The sequence below is a fragment of the Glycine max genome, chromosome 19 (genome assembly GCF_000004515.6).
Source record: "Glycine max cultivar Williams 82 chromosome 19, Glycine_max_v4.0, whole genome shotgun sequence".
NCBI classification, from domain to species: Eukaryota; Viridiplantae; Streptophyta; class Magnoliopsida; order Fabales; family Fabaceae; genus Glycine; species Glycine max.
In genome coordinates, this window is record NC_038255.2 from 13071454 (window position 1) to 13076487 (window position 5034).

General features: G+C 32.4%; 1 long non-coding RNA gene across 5 annotated transcripts; it reads left to right on the forward strand.

Annotated features, from left to right (window-relative positions):
* The first annotated feature begins 324 nt into the window (after positions 1-324).
* Positions 325-4778, forward strand: LOC102666426 (uncharacterized). Of its 5 annotated transcripts, none has more exons than XR_005890080.1 (7): positions 325-582; positions 905-1286; positions 1927-2030; positions 2365-2443; positions 2534-2614; positions 2821-2894; positions 3003-4778. It is a non-coding gene; the product is annotated as an uncharacterized lncRNA (long non-coding RNA). The 5 variants fall into 5 exon arrangements; XR_001386736.3 differs by having other exon boundaries at positions 944-1286; positions 2381-2443; positions 2534-2608; XR_005890079.1 differs by lacking the exon at positions 2365-2443.
* The last annotated feature ends 256 nt before the right edge of the window (positions 4779-5034 follow it).

Here is a 5034-nt window from a genome sequence, read left to right on the forward strand (position 1 = left end):
AATAAAAATGTCATGTTATTTTTTATTAAATTATTTAATATGGTAAATAATTAAAATAATAAGTAAAAATATGCATAACTCTTTGAAATATGATTTTTAGCATTCATGATTTTTGGGCATAAAATTTTTTTTCCCTACCAAATACCCCTTACTACAAAAATGACCTTCAATAACACTAATTCAAAGATAATTTTTTTGTGTCGCGGTAAACACATTGAAATTTTTGTAAATAATTGAAATTTCTTAAAGATGGTTTTCGAAAAATCGTCTTTGAAAACAAGTGTTCAACAACGATTTTTTAAAAATCGTCTTTGAAATCAACTGCTTCCTTTTTATTTTTGCAACCTATCATTGCCTTTCGCTCGCGCTCTCTTAGTCTCTCACACAACTCTCTCTCACACACTACAAGAGCCACAAATCTAGCCAAAGAAGTTATAGATCTGGCATCCAAAGTTGTAGTTTCGTCGTTTGCGACCCTCCCACCTCCTCCATCGTGGGATTTGTGAGTACCGCCGCCACGGTCATCGTCACTGTAGTCCAGTGCTAGCTTTTGGAACACCACGCTAGAGTATGCCACCGCCGGTAATCGCCAATTCAAATTCATAGTGCGAAAATTGCAATTTCTAATTGTAGTCATATGTGTGTTTCAATTGTCGTGAAATGATAGAAGTTGTTGACCATGAATACATGAAAGAGTTCTTCAGTTTTTTTTATTCAGTATTGGTAGATAATGGACTTTTTGTTCACGAGGTATTTCATTGATTATTAATTTTGTTTAACCTTGTATCTGTTTATTTTTTTATGTAATGTTTAGATTAAAAACTTTTTTTATGAAATAGTAACAGGTACATTACCTTTGGTATTTAAATTAATGCTAACTATTGAATGAATGGTTCATTTTTAGCATTACCCTCATATTCTTTAGCGGACATGGGCAATGCAGGAGCATGTTCATCCAAACGCAACCCACGCCAAATCCCTCGTCTCTCATGTTTTATCCCGGAAAGCCTGTCATGGAAATTGGAAGTTCCGCCGTCAATTCTTCCCTTGCTAAATCGCTCTTCGCAGTCAACAGTCTCTTTCTTTTCTTCTCTTTTCATCTTGTGTTTATGGATTCCTCTATGCTTATTGTCATTGTGCAAGCATTACTCGCATTTTCTTTGGATCCAATTTCATTACTATTACCAAATCCGAAGAGGCTGAGTGGGAATTCCTCAAGCCAAAAATATTTGTCGCCATTATGGATTTCTACTCCTCCAGTCAAGCTCTCTTTTTAGATTCACCAAGTAAGCATTTCCACTCAATTCCTAAGGATTAAAACTTAGATATATCAGAATCAGACTTGTTTCACTTTTCTAATTAATAAAGCTTGACACCATAGGTTACTAAACTGAAAATATAAACCAAACTATCTAAGCATCTAAGTTTTGTTTAATTTGTAATCGGAGCTTTGTTTGAGCTATGCAATGCTCACTAATAAGTCTTAGAATTTTGGGTTTAGCCTTAATTTAATTCCAAAAGCCAAATTTTGAGGTAAGGGTTGCATTTCACTTATATACACTAGTTTTACCATATCACTAATCAATTTAAGATTTCTAACACCCCTCTCACACCAAGGACTGGAACATCTCAAGCATTCGGGTGTTCTAAAGTTTGATATCATCTTAAAATTTTGGATTTAAGCTTAATTCAACTCCAAAAGTTAATTCTTGAGATGATGATTGTCCATCACTTATATATACTATGGCCATGTCACTAACAAAAAATCACAGTTAATCCTATTATTTTAGTTAACATCCAGGCAGTATTCTTAAGACTTTGCAAAATGGTCCAAGTGCCCTGGATTTATCTATGTCTTACTCATGGAGTACATAGGAAATTTGAGAAGGCCAAGACTAAATGGTGCGTATATATGTTTCCATACAGGATGATTCTGAAAGAGTTGCAATGATCAAGGAATTGTTAGAGACATGCATTTGACCGGCAGTGCAGGAAAATGGTGGGGACATTGAATATAGAGATTTTGGACCGTAAGTTCCCTTCCATTTTTTGTTATTTTGATTTTGAAACACTTTTATGAAAATCTTGAGGAAGAGCATGGATATATTGTAGACTGACTTTTATAGAACTGGAAAAGAAAAGTAGGTAAACAGATGGGAAAATATTAACTTCATTGCAGAGTCTTAAGAAAAGTGGCAGTACAGAAACATATATCTCAAACTCCAAAGAAATTCTGGAGTTGTTTTCGTGGCTTTCCCTCCCAATCCCTTATCCGAATCTATAACATCCATTCTATTTTTCTAGTTCATATCAATCCTGGATGATCGATATGATGAATTTAAGTGTAATCCTGATTTTATGAAGGAATATATATTTCCAGGAGGTTGCCTACCCTATCTAAGTAGGATAACATCTGCCATGGCAGCTACATATCCAAACTATGGTACAAGTTATTATGTGTAAATAGTGAGTTCTATCAATGAGCTTTCTTTTCATTCTTCTCTCTTACGCATACGAATATCCTTAAATGCAGCGTGGAGCATGTTGAAAACATAGGGATTCATTATTACCATACACTCAGATGTTGGAGAAAAACCTTCTTGGAAAGGTAAAGGTATGCTATTCATTTAATTAAAACTTACTTCTATATGGTAAATATTCAAGTAACTATTTACAATAACTAATTATTGAAAAATTATTTTTTAGCTAAGAGCGAAATTTTGGATCTCGGATTTCATGAAAAGTTCATCAGGACATGGGAATACTATTTTGATTACTGTGGTGCAAGTTTTAAGTCACTCACCCTTGAGATCTTATCAGGTATATTACTTATACACAAGGCACATCAATGGTTTTGCTGCAACTTTGGATGAAGAAGTAGTTGATGATATATAGTAAGTAAAAACCAAGAACCTTGTCCTCTACTTAGTTTCTTTGTTTTCTCTTCTCTATGCTTCCTTTATCTCATTGTGTACTTGCCTTTTTTTCCAAACTGCTTTTAGAGCACCCCCAAAGTATTGTTAGTGTTTGAGAATAGAGGGAGAAAGCAACACACCACTCGATCATGGGATTTCATGGGCTAAAGCATAATGGGGTGATCCTGATTTGGTGAGGGAGTCATCATTGGAAACCTAGATACATGTAAGTTTTCTTGATTTATGTATTTTAAAACTCTTGTTATTCTTTTCAAAGTGGTTGACTGCACCTTGGAATTAATGGGGTGCAGTTATTATATTATGATGGTTTAATCTAGATCATTGACTTATACACACATGTGGAACATACACAAAGTTATCTCATCGTATCTCTATTCCCCACCACCAATCTGTTTCAAGAGTTTGATCATTTCAAAAAAAAGTTGATTTCATTGCATAAGTTTATTATTAATTTGAATATTTCTGTGAATGGGTTGTTAGATTAGTTCTTTATACACTAATTAACTATCCTAAGTAAATTTATTGAGTAACTTTATAAATCTTGCCAAATTGGTCAAGTTAGGTGACTCAGGTTAGCTACTGAAAGTGACTACCTAATATATAACAATGAAAAATTGTGTCATTTTCACATCATTTAGATTTATTGATTAACTTTATAAATTTTAAATATCTAGAACCGAGTTAATTAAATTAGAACTTAAGATGAACTAAGTTCAACGGAAAAAATAATTGATCATATCTAAGGAATAATTTCCTTATATTTTTTAATTTCATGATTTTTTTCCTTATTTAATTATGATCACGACTCAAGATTATATCATTGGTATAGTACTATAATTAGAGCATAAATACTTCTTAGTCTTTTGGATCACATCCTTCACACCAATATCAATATAGTTTTGTTATTCTCAGTACATTATAATGAAACATCCTAATGAAAAATTGATAAATGTTAAGCTCATTTTAATGAAGCTATTGCAATATCAGTAGCTTGCCAAAATTGTATTCAGAAGTTGTCCTTAAGAAATTTAGTGTGGGAATGACATAAAATCAAGGAACAAATAAGTTTCCTTGTTCCCAGCTATCAGAAACTACCCTTAAGACCTTAGCAGCCCTGAGTTGTGAATCCTTAAATACTCCAATTGTATTCACCTCTATGAATTTAGTCATTTTCTTTGCTACCTCTTGGTCTTTCATAAGAGCCCACCTATACAAAATACAAAGTGGAAGCCTTTGGATTTGTTGAATGCTACAAGTAGGAAGAAATCATCTAAGCGTTCCTATTAAACTAATCATGAAGCAAGTTATTACATTTTTTTCTTTGAACTCAATCATGTTCTTATTATGTTTTTTGGCAACCTATAATAATGTCTAAACTATTTTTATTCCAAAACTAGTAAGAAAAGTGTTCTCTTTGAATGATATTGCCAGTTTATTTCGCTTGATGTAAGTGTGATTAAAAAATAGGAAAACGTCATGTTAAATGTATAAATGTAGTGCTGGATTGTAGTTTTCATTTAGTTTTTTACGTTGTTTTTGTGAGGAAATCACAAGTGTGGTAGAATCTGTTTTTTAATGCTATGCTTTTGGTTTTATAGTTACTTGAGATTGAATGAGATAATATTATCGTGACTGCTTGTGAGTGTAAAACCTAAGTGAAAACTGAAAAATTAAATCCCTTAAGTACAATTAGAGGCCAAAAACAAAGGTTCTGCAAACTGTGTAGCTGGTACTGTTTCATATGAAATTTCTCACCATTTGCTCTCTTAATTGTTGTAGACTATACTGGAAAATTCTTCCTGATAAATTTTATTGATTATTATACATACTTACATTTTCTTACACCATTTTGTATATGGACAAGCACAAATTGGTCCTCGTATCTGAGGCTGTTATTTGCTCATTTTCTGGTGTGTTTATTGGAGCATAGTGTCTTTCAACTTACCTTCTTTTCATGGATTGTAGTAAGTCAAAAAATAAATTTCAATAAAAAAAAAACCCAACCTTCTATTATTTTGAAAAATGAATTAGAATTTAATTAGAAGTTATTCTTGAAAGTGAGATTTTTTTTGTAACCAATCAGGTATCATTTAATGTT